The sequence below is a fragment of the Haliotis cracherodii genome, unplaced genomic scaffold (genome assembly GCF_022045235.1).
Source record: "Haliotis cracherodii isolate W230 unplaced genomic scaffold, xgHalCrac1.p SCAF_1, whole genome shotgun sequence".
In the NCBI taxonomy this organism is placed as follows: domain Eukaryota; kingdom Metazoa; phylum Mollusca; class Gastropoda; order Lepetellida; family Haliotidae; genus Haliotis; species Haliotis cracherodii.
Window position 1 is genome coordinate 47,909,746 of NW_027266264.1, and position 18,395 is coordinate 47,928,140.

An 18,395-nucleotide genomic window follows, 5' to 3' on the forward strand; every position below is an offset into this window, starting at 1 on the left:
CTATCTATATTGAAAGATACGTACTTGAATGAAGTTCTAGATGTACCTGTACTTACGCTGTACCAAGCCATCCCTAAAGACATTAGCATAACAGCTAAGATTCCAGTACTAACAAAATATATCCTGTTTTATTCAAATAAAATTCTAAAGTGCTTGTATTTGATCCTTTTGAGGAACTTGTTAAAATGTGGCTTTTATTTACCTGACCAATATCAAGTTGATACCTTAGCGTGAACAGATGTAGGGAAGTAAAGAGAAGAAGAAGATCCATTCGGTGCAAGTAAAAAGATCAAGTATGGTAAAAAGACTTCAAACAAATACAATCAACTTAAAAAAATTGGAAAATAGTAAGATTTCATTTGTGTAATGTCCTTATTGTCACAGTTATAGATACACATGAATAAAATAATTCATAAGTTAACGTAGTGATTTAAATGATCTTTTCATATTGTAAGCAGTCTGGCATGTGCTCACAAATATATGCATAAGAAAATAATCAGTACGTCGTGTAATTTAGCATTAATTCAAATTCAAATTGGTTTTGATTGACGTCCATGCAAGGTTCAAGGTAAAGCGTCAATAGTTCGGACCTCTTTGATCCAAAGACGAACCTTCCCGGATTCGTTAATGCCGGAAGTTGTTTCCAGAACGGTGTCGTCCGGATTAACGAGGTTTCTTGTAATCACAATAAAGATGTGTTTTTTACATTGCCTTTTACAAATAAAGACTAACAACATTTAGTGTGAATTTGTGTATCATAATTGTTCGAAATGTCACGGAGAATTATTTATTCAGAAGTGTGAAACTGACATTGGGTTCACAGTAATGGAAGGCCTCCTTTCCCAAGTTACAATATAAACCATACATAGAATACCCATCATGCCTTAGTTTGACCAATCAGCCACGACATCAGGATGAAGTGCAGATGCAAAATCTGCATAGTATAGATCAGGTCTGCAAACCCTGTCACGGGCCTCTTATAAAAAAGGCTCCTATGAAGTGTACATGCTACATATAAGTTGCCTTCTTCAGAAAATTGCTTGAATCGCTAAAAAAACACCCAACAAAACAACAGAAACAGTTTGTAAGACGATGGGGCACGATATGTGCGTTAATTAAATAAATCTTTAGGTGAGCTACATTTCATCAAATACCCCGTGTTGTTTTGACGCGACACGTACATGATCAAAAGCAATACTCTCAGTAATGAAGAGTTTCACACCTGGTCGGCAACATCAAAGACTGGAACACGTGGACCGATTTAAGATAGCAGGTAAATAAGCATCATTGATACAAGGTCTTTACACCCCGGCAGGGGCAGCCTGTGAATGGCAACTGTTGGGTGACTGTTGACTGGCACTCACAGTGTATGTGTAAGCACAGGAATCAGGCCCATTTCCACTTCTATCGGATTTATTTTAGCGAGCAATTTGCCTTTGAACGCAGATTTACCAGTGTTTGATATTGCAGGTGTGAAATATCTCCCCTTCCCTGTGGGAGTAGAGTATGTGGGTAAGGGAGCTTAACCCTTACCTGCTGGAGGGTCATGGCTCTTGGTGATCATGCTGGCTATAGTGTTTCAACTGTACGTCATTACATGGTACACGATTATGCACACTCGTATGTAGTGCTATATACTATGCGCGTCGTGTAATGGCGCACTATGACAATACGGTGTAATACAGGTATTTCTATAATTTGTTTGAATTAAAAAATTAACAGTTGACAAAAAGGACACGATTGTTTATTGTTTACTTCATATCTCAAATCCGTAAATTGAATAACAAAGTTTGTTACTCAACATCATATTCACAGTATCGAATAAATTGAAGAAATATTCTTTATTTACTTTTTAATTCGTTATTTATTTACAAAGGGAGTGTTATATATAGGAATAAACAATGGGGAAATACATCATATTATTATGGTTTTATGTTTAAATGCGTAACATATTACATGATCTCATAATATTGCTCATCCAAAACGTAACAGTATGGTCACTCTCTGGTATAGGGTTTTGGCAGTAGAGTGGTTAAACCTCCAACGTGACCGTCCCGGGCCAAATCCCCAGGGGGCAAGATGATAAGCATATTGACATCCCTAAGTGTCGCGGATTACAGTGGATCGACCCCAGAATCACGTGGATTCGAACTAGCCGAGACTGTAAATCGAATAAGATTAAGAGCTTAGCATTGGTGTCAAGTTTGGCACCCACTCATTGCGGCAGGTTAAACTTAAGCAACATTCTTCAACGTGTGTCGTAATTTTCACAATTTACATAATCAGTTTAGATGCGCATGTTGGTTTTCTGCCGACACAGAACACAAGGAATTGGCTGGAAAGCAAATAAGTGTCGCTGAAGAAGAAATGATTAAAATATTATTATATTCTAAATAATGTAAACCAATGTCCTTGTTTGTTTCCAGTCACATGGCATTTTGGTAATATTAATAACAAAAATTTGAAACCGTACACAAAATATTTAAAATCGTATTTTTATATCCAGATCCTTCCCACCTACAAAATATGTATTGCAAATAAGATTACAAGAACTGACACTGACCCTTCACACCAATGTACATTTAATCCTCACACAATCAGGAAGCAAAGTGCGATGTAAAACGTTCAGCCACTCTGGCAGTATACCCTTCGTAGGCTGGCGTGTGTTTCCTGGCGGCTGACATTATCTACATATCAAGAAGAGGATGGCCAATTCCCAGCCAAAGCAGAGATAGTTGACATCACCAAAGGCAAAGTCTGAAGACCGAAACCCGCACCGGTCTATACCATGACCCTCGCTGCACGGGTACTAAGAAGCTTGGCATTGAGGACAGAGTTGTATACATCTAAACCCGCGTCTTCCCTCATTCCTTGAATCCTTTCCTTTGAAGAAACTGCACAAATGGCGCCAAGACATAAAATAATCCAGTTTTCCTGTCAGCCTAAATAGATTTTCTTATGTAAGTGTTTTTTGTTATTTGTTTTTGCTGAACAGAGTTCAAGACAACAGGTCTCACCGTGCTTGTGCATGTATTATATGGCCGCTTTGATACAAACATTAATGTGGTATTTCTTAATTGACAATTAAGAGAAATGTCAGAGAATATGTATATCTAACGCATATATAAGGATACATGCAAGCTGTAAAGACGTGTAGGTCATCGTCTAGGTGTGACTGTACGTATCGAATCCTATGTAAATGTGTAAACTATTTTACGAGGGAGTTTCTTCCTGTTCAGATCCGCACCTTTTAATTACAGGGACCTCGATGTACTTTTCCTGATTAAGTACTTGTTCATGAAAACATTCCGTGTGCACAGACGTTATGTCTCAGTACCGAAGGGATAGCGCTGCGGCGAATAAATATTTATCCCAGAGACGCTTCTGGACCACATTTAGTTGTCATAGTCAGTGAACGTTTGTTCTGAGCCCTTAATTGCATCCTTCATAGAGGGGTATGCTTTGGAGGCAGGCCATTACGCATTGAAGAAAACATGTTTAACTGATAGGACTGAGTTGGGTGAGTGAGTTGGGTTTAACCCCGCTTTTAACATTATTCCAGTTATATCACGGCGTGTCAGCTTAATGTGGGAGGAAAGCCCGACGTGATGCAGATCTCAGACGTTTAGCACTTCGGTGAAACCCACGAGCACGGGTATGGTGTTGAAAAACCTAGGAAAATAATCGGGGCAAACCGGGATTGGAACCCACAATCATAGGTTTCTGACGTGCCCAAGGGACGCAACCCTGCACAGCGAATCGCGGCGCCTTGGACGACTGGACCGCCCGTGCCCCCTACCTGATAGGAAGAAATATGACATGTTAATGCAAATCAATATTAAACCATTGGGTCTACCTTTAAGGAATAATGTTCTATGGAAATAATCAGGCAGTGTAAGATTAGTTATTTTTAAGGACTTCAAACTTCGAATAAGAAATATAGTTATTTTTTTTTTATCATGGAAAAGGCACATACTAATCGTATAAGTTATGCAAGTATCTCTTTGGCGAAAAGGTAATCCATATCAATGTTATAAATTTTTTTATTGAAGCTACATATTAAGAAACCTTGCGTTTTTATTGGTATTTTTCATGAACCTACACAAAAAAAACCCACACAGTTTCCACACTATCTTGGCTTTGCGAAACGGGCTCATCGTCGGATGGCATTTCTGGAACAATTTCAAACTCTTTTTGTTCCATTTTAGGTGTTAGTCATGTCCGTCGGGAAATGTTTGCATTTGGTATTATGTGTCTCCTGTAAATTATAACACTAAGAGTGAACTTTGTTTGACCTGAACTTAACACTGACCACACAGGACCATTGTGGGGCATCACTGATGAAACTCATGAGTTATGGCTTGGCAACAATTCAATAAGGCAGACAATGTGTTTGTGCTATGCAAGTCTTTACAGGACTATGAGGAGCACCAACAAGTAATTTAACAACTTCATGTCTTCGACCATATATGCTCCTGTTGAGAGGACATTCCTAATAACAAAGAACAGTCTATTTCATTTTCATCCCATACATACGATCTCCCTGGATCTGTTTCAATTGCTCCGATACCAAAGAACATATCACTACGCAGCTACTTATAACTCACATTCCGGTTATGTTGACTTAAGCTTTACCGGTTTAATGCAAAAGAATGGTTGAAGTGTTCGAAGGTTCTACCAAATCCATGGGCGGATTGGCTCGTTCTCAGTTTTCAACACTGATTTGTAATATCATATTTAGACTTAATCCATAGGCGTAGACGTGTTTGACCCCTCATCCTGGTAAGATTAACACTAATTTCTAATTTATTCCACACCCTTAAATCTGATTGGTAATCTCAAGACGTGCGCGATATAACATGGTGGCCTTGAACACGAAATTGTTTGCGCATCCTTCGAAAAGTAGTTTAATTTGAAATACAATGTATAAAATGGGACCCATAACATTATTTCATCGGTTGGCATGCCATGTTCGTTTCCTAATACTCGATACTATTATACTGAATGGATGCCTAATGGCTGGCCTGGTATATATACTCATGTACATCTTGTCAAACCACTAGATTCGGAATAACACGAAATTCTGGATTTTTTAAAGTGAAAAATTTGGTCCGAATGGATGTATAGTTGTATATGATCTGAGGTTTTACAGAAAGATATCAACTCATGATGACAAAATACTATAATTAGTCATTTTATTTAGATTTATAGATTTATCTGATTTCTTATAAGATTCTTATTTTGACGGATTTGACCGACAAAAGAATTGTCATAATGCAATTTGCAATTCTATTGAGCATGTGGGGTTGAAACAAAGACATTGTTCATCGCATATACATTAGTTTTGACTATGCAATAGGATACGGAAGAAGACACTTTAAGAACCGCTCTCAACATGACACTCTACGTCAGTCTAAATGCATGATATAGAAAACATAGATAATATGATGTAAAATGAACTGACAGATGTGCCCTTACGATAATGATAGGTTTCAAAATGCCACACAGCTGCATGTTTCAAAGGTTGGACCCATGAATATGTATTTAGGTAATGGTACAGTCAAACAAACATGTCTGAAAATCCGAGGGTTTCCAACATGCTGTTTGCAGACACGCTGAAGACCAGTGGTCCAAAACAGCTGAAATCAATACTGGTCAAGCTGGATATTTGCTGCCAAGATTCACACTCAAGTTATACGGCTTGACCATGACTTTAACAACATCACAAACCATGGCACACATTTCAAGACACGTTTCTGACATTGATACTTTAAAGAAGGCTCTTATCCGTCACTAGAAATGGAAACTAAAGGCCGCTTTAAAGATTTGGTATTGTGGTCTTTGCCCCTTATCAGTTAGGTGAAAAGTCTGTTGAATTCATTCCTGGGAATGGATATTTTCATATCGCCGATTATGGATACTGACCTTGGAACTCGTGTCAAAAATATCCCCTTTGTCCAAATATCATTGGCTATTTGTATGAAACAAGATTATGCACACTTGGCGCAGTGACACAGAACCAGGTATTTTAGATACCATTCTGTTGATTATGGTTTTGTTGTGTTCATATTCCAATTTTAACTGTTATATTTATGTATGTGACAATTGAGGCTTTTAGTACCTCTTTCAGTGTTATTGGTGCAATATATAGTCATCACCACTTACTGAAAATGTCCTAGTTTGTTCCGCCATGCAGACAAAAAAGTGACTTAAACAGAAACTCACAACAGACCCACGGGTTTATTAACATTATGTGTTTAAATAACGCGTTGAATCGTACCAAAAACTTTGAGCATAAGTATGAAGTTGATTTGGAAAATTGCTAACAGTTGAATTGCATGATAAGATACATTTAGAGTATAAATATCTAGGACAGCAAATGCTGCATATGTTTAGTTCTTAACTTAAGGACGAAACACACATGTATCATATCAATAGTATATCAACATTCATATACAATTTGCTAAATATACATAGAGCGTAATGGTATTTAGGTAATTTGGCAAAATGATGCATATGTCACCTGTCATCGGGTACAGATGTCTACGCTAGTTTTGGATACACCATTACGTCTCTCAAGCAAATAGGAAGTGGTCTTCAAATATAACCAGGGCACATGGTTCTACAAGAAAGGGGCTTAGCGCGCCTCTCTAGCGCCTAATGCTCTTCTGTTTATTGGATTAAGCGACAAGAAACGTGAATGAACCTAATTTGCTCAGAGAAAACATTTGACGAAGTAATAAACAAGATTTTTATTTCTACGATAGGGATTAGAGAAAGTGCCTACGCTGGAGACTGGTACTCCGTGCTATGGCTTAAGAAGGATTTAACAAGTCAGAATAGAAACATGAATATGTCTTTGATTTAATCCGGATGAATACGTCGTTTCTATAACCAACTCCTTGTTTTATCAGCTGTGTTATATTCTTGCCAGCTGTTGAAAGAGAAATGAAGATAACAGAAATGATGACCTAAGGACATCATAATATGTTCCAATATGTTCATAATTTGGGATTTTATCTAAAAAAAATAAATGGTCCCTGAATATTGTTGAAAAAAATATATATGCTTCAAACAAAGAAATTGCCTGCCACAAAAATGACATTAATATTGTTGCAAGGCGGTTTTCATGAAAAACAATTCAGGCTCATAGTTTTAAACATCTGGCTTTGCAGCTGAAGCCGAAAATGATATCTAAGCTCGATACAAAATTCCAGCTGGAGAATGTGGCGTTGCAGGAATGGAGAGCAACATGTCTTAACCTGATATAAGGAGTTTTTGTTTTGATATAAAGCAAGTGGGATTTAAGAAAACGTTTGATTACGTAAACATGAACGTTACAAGACGTTTACACCTTTCTGAAATACCAGACTGCGCAAAAACAAACAAACTGGAACAAACCATCCACTAGACAGGTGTTCAATAGGTACAGATACTGATATGGGGAACCCCCTGACAGGTGTTCAGTAGGTACAGATACTGATATGGGGAACCCCCAGACAGGTGTTCAGTAGGTACAGATACTGATATGGGGAACCCCCTGACAGGTGTTCAGTAGGTACAGATACTGATATGGGGAACCCCCAGACAGGTGTTCAGTAGATACAGATACTCATATGGGGAACCCCCAGACAGGTGTTCAGTAGATACAGATACTCATATGGGGTACCCCCAGACAGGTGTTCAGTAGATATAGATACTGATACGGGATTAGTCTAGATTTCTTCCTTTATGTCATATCTCTACACGTGATCTAACATATGCTTAAGAAAGAAATACATCCCAAATGTATTCAAGACTGATATGGATTGATTGCTGACAATATGAATTTCGATTGGATTATAGGGATCTTATATAGACAAGGCGTCCTCCTCAAGTATTAAAGTATAAAAGCACTTAATGGGGATACAAAGTATAAACGCATTTCATTAAATACAGTCACGCCGTGATATAACTGGAATACTGTTAAATGCGGCGTTAAACCCAACTCACTCACTCATTATATACAGGAAACTACGTTTATGACGAACACGCTTATAACGAACTGGCGGATATAACAAACTGTTTTTTTGTACGACCATTTGCAAATAAAAATGTCGATTTTTCATCGTTATATATACGAATAATAATGTACATATTTCATCGGTATACTTATAAAGTATGATAAACTGCCGGGCAAAAGAAAGTATGCACTTGAAAATAAGAAAACGTTATCAAACCTTTACAAGGCTGAAAATAGTCGTCAAAACACATTACCGTAAAAAAACTATGTGTTGTTTGTTTCATTTTCAGCCGTCATCAAACATGGTCGTATATAGCTTTTGCCTGTCAGTTCACATATATTACGCCGGTAAATAGGGGAAGTATAACATACGAGTATATATATCAATGGTATAGATACAAAGTATCAAATATAAACTTCACTGGTATGTATAACGGTCACATTTCATCAACACATATAAATAGAATATGATATTTCCGCATTGTCCAAAGTATGATCACCCATGGGTTTGAATGTGTCCTGAACGCAGACAAGGAGAAAAAATGCGACATCAGTTCAATTACCTCTCAAACGTTAAGGGCCATTAACGGAAACGGAGCCGTAAAAGTACAGCTGCACTCAAACACCTTCATTGAATGTTAGGTCCAGGCGCATCGTAGATAAGTCGTGGTTCCTTATGCAACAATTGTGGAATAGCTTTCAGTTGGACTGGATGTATTTACCTTGTCCCTATATACATCCCCTATCGCACTGTTCAGCACGAACTGGGAGTCAGGGAAGTCGGCCAAGTCTGTTGGCAGTCAGCTCGGAGGCATGGTGGTATTACTATAATTAACGGAACAAAACTCATGATGTGCCTGATAGTCTCTGTCTTTGTTTCTTGTATGACAAACCTTTGCCATGTATTTGAACTTTTATCATGGGATGAAAACTAATCACTAAACATCATCTCTTACATTGGTGCAATGAAGCTCACCGGAGCAAAGCATTATGATTGCAGACAATACAAAACGTTTCACATCATTGTTGACATTAACACATGAATGCCAATTCTATTGTTACACATTTCTCTCTTTTTATTTTAGTTTGTTTGCATGATGTCACGTAATCGCCCTTAATGGCCACGAGGGTCAACTCAGTACCTCCTCCCGCCCGGCCCCCTCCGGCGTGGGGAACAGGAAGACACTGGCAAGCCCTCAACCCGAACCGACACATCCTTGCAGAGATTACATAAAACTCAGTACATTCGCGTAATTTGTTGACAGTGTTGTAAACACGTGACTGGTGATCATCAAAGCTAACACTTAATGTGCTCGTTTCCTTGATAAATCAACATTAGATCACTGTTACGGAACTGCATTCTCTGGATTGGATTTTTTTTCAATTGAACAAATCATATTTTCCAATAAAAGATGCTTAGAATATATATTCCTATATATTCCTGCTGTCACTTGTCTAGAAAATTTGAATAATTTGAATATCAATCATAACGAATTTATGATTTACACTAGCAGTACCCTGGGATAAACATCCCATTAAAAGTGCGATCGTGTACACATTTGTGTTTTTATATGCAGGTTTACCAAGTAAACAAATGGAGAAAGAGAAAGTAAATGAGTATGCAGTAACATCAACATAGTGATAATGTTTTACCGTGAGACCTGAAGAGACAAGCACCTTAAATGAAACATGTAGAGACATGTTCACAATAGGAGTCAAGTAACCATTTTATTATTTGTCAACACAGTGAAATATCTGCACACAGTGTAAGTACCAAATTTAACATACATTTACTGGAAGATATACAGGTATTCCACGTGAAAACAGAATTTGACAGTGTTGCAACTAAAACAAAGTCGAAGACGAATACCATTTTGTTTTTATTTGCCCTACACATTCGGAGCTAAGACGTAAGTATATTAATAAGTTTAGCATTCTCCTTCTCTATTAAGCTTTAGTGTACTCATGTAAAACAGAAAATGTTATACATTTGCGAAACTTTATCAATGTATATATTTCATGTTATGAATTTAGAAAACATGGTGGATAAAAGTTTGTTTGTAACGCAAGAAACTCACTACTGGACAATTTGTAATGTTCTATAGACCCTGGCCTTTAAGTATGTGAACTATAGATTGATTGATACAATCACAATCAAACTTAATCAAACATTGGGTAACGCCCTTTCCTTTTATGACTTTTCCATTGATAAATATAAATACAAATAAATATAATGTTCACCTTCTGTAGCCTAGTGTTTCGCTAATAGTGTCACTTAGACAAAATAAAGTACAATATTATTGGTTGTTCCCCTCCTTACTGGCAACAATGCGTGAGGTCTGGAAGAACACTAAATATCTCAGGTACATGCCCCGGTTCTACTTATTCTTAACCTATCTTTGGACTTTTGGATGACCTATATCACACTATATAACAAAAATGAAGAGCTGCTATGTGTTTCCGGGCATTCAAATACCAGACTGTTTATGAAAAAAACAATGGATATTTGTAGCGTTGTTGAGATTTTGGAAGATAAAGGTAGACCAGGATGTACAGAATACACCTCAGCATGAAAATAAAACTTTGAAATTTAACATTCTTTAATTACATTCAACAGTTGTCGAACATCGATTAGTAGTCCAAGAAAATTGACTTTGTTACCTAGAAACTCTTCTTGGAAAAACGTTCCGTGAAGAATCACAGTATTTTGAGTACTACAAACAAGACCGTATAATGTGTCATGGAATCACATCCACAAATCCTTCAAAGAGTATTCAGAGCGGCGTTTTGTTGTCTTCTGCATAGAAACAACATTGCAGTTAAACGTTACCATAACATTTACACAAACAACCCCCTCCAACAAACACAGATTAAATAGAGCAGCCATATCGGAAGAGGAAACGACTTTTAATAGGAACAAGGTCAGTATCAAAAGGTTGTAAATGAATGTAGGACAGGTGAAAATCCGGAATTACCTGTTCCAAATCTAAGATGGACGGAGGATTACACCAGGGGGTGTTGTCCATGACCTTCAAACCAACGACTTCCCCGTTAACACAGGCCTGTGCCTTGTAATTTATGAAAATACTGTTCTGCCTGGCAACAGTTTCAACCTTGACACAAATTTGTGGTTTGAAATCCCTTCAAGCATGTATGAGGCATCTTGTTAGGACCTCAGTGCTAAATGTTGAGGTTCTTGTAAACTGTGGGTTGATGCTGATTTAATCCATGCTCATTTTACCCACTGCAGGATGTGCTCCTGTGTCTCCACATCAAAGCCCTGTCTTAGCATGCGTTAACGTCTCATAATAAAAGCATTTATTTTGAAGAACTCTATTTGCTGCAAAATTACGAACGTTTGCCTTTGTTTGTTTTAAGATGAAAAGAGGGTTTTCTGTATCAAGAAGCTAATGTTACAGTTTAGAAGTAACGAAGTCTTAAACGCTTTTGACATTTTTTTCAAATTTGGGAGTTTGATCATCCTACGCGGCAATTTGTTACTGAATTCATTTCTACTTATCCATTTGAGATAATGTATCGGACAGACGCTGTAAAAAGGCACAGAGAATCCTCGAAATCGATTTATTTTATGATTTTGAAAAAAATATTTGCTGGTTGTTATTGTTTATCATCTATACATTCAACATGACAAATTCCACATTCTCAATTACTTTGTTTATGTATTTGAAATATATTGAAATTGGTCATGTTTACTTAACATCTGTAAAACAATTTACGCAGAGATGTTAGCATCATCTGTCTATAAACAGGCACAGGGTAGCCAAAATAATCTGAGCCAAACTCTATCTTGCCGCCTGTCTCATCTCATCCGCACAGGTATGTTTCAAACGGAGTTTACAGCTTCATGTCGTGTTATCAAATACAGTTGCCATCATCTGCGTAGCGTTACATAATTGTTGCTATTGCACATGCATACACTGAAATGTCAACCCTTTCATGCCATTCCAAATCCCCAAGACACCAAATGGTTTAACCACCGGTTGTAGCACAATATTGCCGTTTGTTTCATCGCCAAAACTCCAGGCACATGTGTAGTTCTTATGACACCACGTATATATTGGCTTAAGGCTTGTGACCGGCTATGTTCTCTGACGTAAGAAAAATGACAGCAAACAATATTCATATGACACCGTATTTACAAACACATCATTGTTCAATCCAGGTTATATATAATTAAAGCATGTCTTATTCTTTTATACCAATCTTGGCTCGTGATCGTTTTACATAGCGTCGTTAAAACATGTGTGTGTACGGTAACACAATGCAGAAAATGTAGTACTTTTTAGGAATTTCCTTCCAAGTCACGTTGCAATGAAATTTTACTTTGAGTTGAGTTCCTAGTTAAATATAACAGTATGACTATGGCCCACATGTACGGTTAATGGCTATTAAAAGATTATGCAGAGTAAATAAATCTGCATAAGTAGGCAATGTGCCACTAGTGACACGGGTGACACTGATGACTTTAGTGACACTGGTGACTTTTTTGCATCATGTTTGCCTCTGTTTACAAAAGTGAAATAAATTCTACTCCCTAATTCTGATGGAGAATCCACCTCGCCCTTATCACTTTGCGCTAAGGACAAATATGTTCCCTAACACACCAGTGTGAATTCAGTCATAGTTGTATGTGGATATTTTCCTCAGTTTATTGAATTGCGTCCTCCTGTGTCCTTCAAAGAAGGAACATATATCTTCTTGAAGTCACATACAAGGTTTAACTACTTAGAAGTCATCTTGTCACATGGATCTTGGAATGGGAAAGTCAGCGCCACCACCTCAAAAGAATCTTATCAGGACCAAGGCTACCTTCCTTCAAAGAACAAGATCAACTCAAAATTGCAACTATCTTGCGATATAAACCTTGGCTGGAGACAATAGTAACACCTCGTGCCTCATTTTTTTTTCAAAGAAAACGAAATATATGTTCTCAAAGCAGGGACGGATTGTTTTTTACTAACAGGAACAATCTCAAAGCATAGATCTTGGCTCGGATTCATAGCTTCAGCAATGGAGGATATTGAACAAACTTTCTTCAGTTTGGTGTCAGAGGCAATGACAAAGAGCAAACTGACTCGTCTGTATGTTTACTGACTCAATGTGATGCAACACTTCATGGAATCTACATTGATCATCACCCGCCACCTAGGCTGTCGGCCCATGTCAGGTTCAAGGGCACTGTTTCAAATATTTCATTCTTGTGGTTTTGAATGGATTTTGGTATGTTTCAAAATGACTACCCCACGTCCGTCTTGTATTGATGACAAAGATCTTGTTTGCCAAGGACAGTCTAACATAAACTCGAAACCTTAACGTAATCAAACTTTGACTTATGAGAGAATATAACAGTTTTCAATCCTTTTATTATCGACGACATTATTCAAACATTGTGAGACATCATACATGAGGCATGGTTATCATAAAGAAGTGTATAGGCAATGATGAAAGCCTAAAACACGAAGTTAGATATTAGATTTTAAAACCTAATTTTTATCCACCCAGCACAATGTTCATGTTTAAGATATAACTGACGAGTGGGAGTTGATTACCGTACAATAAAACACTTCAGGGAGAATATATCATGAGGGACTCGTTTATTTCTTATATGAGATGTAAACATTATGTTTGTTTGTTTCTTGCTTAACGCCGCACTCAGCAATATTCAAGCTATATGACGGCGGTCTGTAAATAATCAAGCCTGTACCAGACAATCCAGCGATTGACGTCATGAGCATTACTCTACGCAAATGGGATACGATGACATGCATCAATTGACCACCCGATCCCCCTAGTCGCCCTTTACGACTGGCCTAGTCGCCCTTTACGGCAAGAATGGGCTGCTGAAGACCTATTTTACCCCATATCTTCACCATTATGAACATCCTCTTTGGGGATTTTGAGAAATGTACAAGCTTTAAAAATATTTACCCAAATTTTGATAACGATGACTCCCTGAATAGAATCCGGCCTGGGAAATGTCGGACAAGTCCATTTTACGAACAGGTGGGTTAAGTTTGCTATCTCCCGCATATTCTCACAATCCTCACGTCGATTATCGGCACCTTTTCTCAAGATACCGATTGTCATAACTACCCAAATTTTGGATGCGATCGTTCAGCCACTGCATTTATCTGCGTAGCCCAGCTACATCCACGGGGAACAGCTCACGTCATCAAGTTGAGAGCGCATGTTTAAATCTCCAGAATTGATGTCATGATAGAATAGTGTTTTAACGTGAAATAAACCACGCTTCGTTCTTCATTGTTCTTTGCGATTTATCGCTTAGCTATCCTATATAGGCTGTTACATGTATTGGATTCGAAAGAATTGTAGAATGCGTGTGATTTGTGTAGAAGTGATCCTGCATGATTGTTTAATTCATCACTGATATTTCATGTTGATGTGATAAGCTATTACCGAATTCGACGTAATAAGCGCCCACGGCGCCCACTGACTGGTGAACAATCCCAATTAGCACCCCTTCCGATTGATCAGTGTACACAAGACTTATTTATTCGTGCATAATACTCACTCGTGTGTTATATGTACCATTAATTATTGACATGTAAATTTTTGAAAATATATATGTCGTGTAAAATACGCACAGACTTCTCTTTTGTATCATATCAGGCTATCAGCATAAACCACAATATTACCGATCTTTCAGCTCTTTTTTTCTTACCAAAACTAAATCCTAATAAGAGCCCCCTTTTTTCTAATTTTGAGAGCGCCCTGGGCGCTTATTATGTCGATTACGGTACGTAAAGAAACCAACCACAAAGCATTACCCAAGACACCAGTCAACTCGAAACTCTCCTCCTATCTGAATTGGAATATGAACCACCTTACCAATATTGCCTCCTATATTTACACTTTCCAAGAATCAACATTGTTATGTCATAAGTCCAACACACTTAACGATTGAAGCGGATTAAAAATGGCTAGAGGTTTGTTTCAAACAAGATTAAAATTCATAACGCAATTGATAAAAGGGCACTTGGAGACACATAACCGTAGACATCACGTAGTTAGCATAAATTATGACGATGTTGAATGTGTTATGTTTTCTTTATGCAAATGCCGAAACGCGTCACTCTAGATCCCCGTTCTAAATATTGTTCCCTGCAGGTTGAAACGCGTTCGAAATTCCTTTATTCTTTTAAGTTTCTGTTAATCTGAGCATCACGTATTGCGTTCTATTGATTGTAGAATAACAGGTTCATGACAGGTTCAAGTAACAACAACACTGGGGATGTAAACCTTGAATCTGTAGGACGTTCTTATATGTAAGAACTAATATATGTCACAGATTTTAACTAGCATATAGTTATTATATATAGTAATAATTAAATATGTATGTATGTATGTATGTATGTATGTATGTATGTATGTATGTATGTATGTATGTATGTATGTATGTATGTATGTATGTATGTATGTACGGGCACGCACGCACACACACACACACACACACACACACACACACACACACACACACACGCACGCACGCACGCACGCACGCACGCACGCATGCACGCACGCACGCACGGTATTTGACGTTTCCGTGCGTGCGTTGACAAAACCCAGCGACATGATCAGGCCGAATAAAAAATTCGAACAGTGACTTAACGATCCAGCTTGTGTCTGTGTTTTTATTTATCTGTCGCCAACTTGCGGCTGATTGGGATGATCTATCTTTGCTGACGTCACTGGTGCTAGTCACTAAGTGCATACGTCAACCTACTCTGACACATTTACATAGCTAGAAGGTTGGAAATTGGTGAAGGTTTTTAACGGTTTCACATGTTGAGAGAGCATGACTAAATGTTTTAATGTGAATTGCAATCTTTGAAGTAGATAGTGGAACTCGTTAAAAATCATTACCTGGTAAATGCGTTAGAACAAACAAAATGAGGCTTACACAACATCATTATGCGATGGTGATGGTCACCGATAAATAATTTTTAAAACTAGAAAAAAAGGCGTTTTGCAATTAAAGTTATTTTAGTATTTATCCAATTTACACGGATACAGACACGGGACGCAGTTTCGAAAGACATGTGGACGCACACTTGGTGTTTGCAATTTGATATATTGTTTTTTGATGACGGACTGATACTCATGCGCGTCTTAAATGCTCGCATGACTCTCAGAATAACAGAAAACAGACCTACAGACATTTCTTCATTGTCTCCATAATCGCACCAGTGAGGCAGGAAAACGGACACACTGGACATCAGTGACCCTGACACTTTCCTGGAGAAGAAGAGACCATTGTCGAAGGGTTCAAGGTCTACGACAGTAAACGTGCACGCATGCACGCACGCACGCACGGTATTTGACGTTTCCGTGCGTGCGTTGACGAAACCCAGCAACACGATCAGGCCGAATCAGAAATTCGAAACTATGGTTTCAGAGGTTCCATGCAAGCCTGTAAATTGAATCGCGGCAGCTCAGACCACTGGGCCACTTGTGTTACCAGGTCAGTATTTTTGGGAAAAGCGGCGATCCTGCAGTAACATTCAACAGTGTAGAACTTGCGGATGGAACCTCATCGCTGGCTGAGAACTGTCATACTTGGACGTTTGATCAAGCAGTGTCATTGATTGAGCAAAAGAAACAATCACGCAGAAACCCAATAGTTATATGACAGGCATTAAGGTGATGTAGATATTTAACGGAATATGTGTTGTGTCTCTTTAACGCGCCACATTTAAAGCTGTCAGGCTGTGAAAGAACTGTTGATCAACAGTAGAATAAGAAGTTTCTTTAAGTTTCATTAAGACGGTTATCGGTGATAGACAAAATGAAGCAGTGCATTTCATGTTATTAAAACTTATAATTCATTGCTTTAAAGAAATATTCATTTCCTTCATATGAACAAAAGAGCAAGTGTTTTCATGTACTTCACTTACAAACATAGTCCAGTAACATGACTAATATTGATTAATCGACAACATGTGGCATTCATAGAAAAAAAACCGGAAGCCAGGACATCGTCTTTTTACCGAAATGCCAAAATTACTTTCAAGGGATAATATTTCAATTGTTTGTGTTCGTAAAAAGAAGGTGAACATCTAGCACAATCAAGAAAAGGAACGAGCTACAGAAAGATTATGAAGTTCTCTTTCATTAATTCATCTAGAAATATCAATAATTGTACCTTGCCTCCATTTGAAAATCCTGGAACACAGCTCTAATCAATGCAAACTTGAGGGTGCTCAAACATGCATTCTGTTTTGTGTGGCTGAGAAGCCGATACCAGTACTTGAAACACCAATTTCAAGACTTTCACACCAAGCAGCTAACCCTTAACCAAGTCTGCTGCTGTTGGCCTCATTTCCACCAATATATCGACTCATTGGTCACAGATTAGTGTTTCAAATACTTGACACTCTGTCTATCTGTAAAAAAACATCTTCGGTGTCAAATTGCAAGTGAAACTATGGAAACAGATGGATTAGCCAAATGCTTGGACATATTACCCTTTCATTTCACGTGTCTGTTTCTCTTTAAGGTGACGCCAAGGAGCCAAATGTCACTTTTTTAACATTGCGATTACTTCGGCAGTAAAGGTAAATTTGACCACTGTAAACACCTACGCTTGTCCACGTCTCTTGCTCCATTGTTAGCTTCACATCAATGTCTATGGATAAGGGTCTTCAAGATTCTGCCATAACTTCAAAGCAACTGATACTGACTTTAAGCATTGTTTTGACACCCGTATATATATTCTCGTTATAAAAGAAGATGCCTCAGGAGTAGTGTTCGTTTTTTATTAAGTTCTAATCCTTGGAAATGACATCTGAGTAGTTCATTGTTAAGTAGTATATACGAGTTGTGTTGGAATTATATTGCGGTAAGACATTCACCATGTACTATATATGCCTTAATCTACTGTCTACTATCAAGTATAATTCAACAGACACTTGTTGAATGATGAATGAGAGCGTGACATTAAAGATATGTCATTCCGTTGGTTTGTGGAAATGCAATTAGGATATATCAGGATTTCTGATTTCCACTGTTGTTTCTGTATGGAGAAATATGTATATAAGCAGACAAATAGGGGAAACGAGTGGCCCAGTCGTCTAAGGCGTCGCGTTTCGCTGTGCAGCATTGCGTCCCTTGGGCACGCCAGAAACTTATGATTGTGGGTTCGAATCCCGGATCGCTCCGATTATATTCTAGGTTTGTCAGCACCATACCCGTGCTCGTGGGTTTCACCGAAGTGGTAAACGTCTGAGACCTGCATCGCTTAGGACTATCCTCCCATATTAAGCTGACACGCCGTGATTTAACTGTAATAATGTCAAAAGCGGCGTTAAACCAAACTCACTCACTTACTCACTCACTATTACCTAAATAAGTT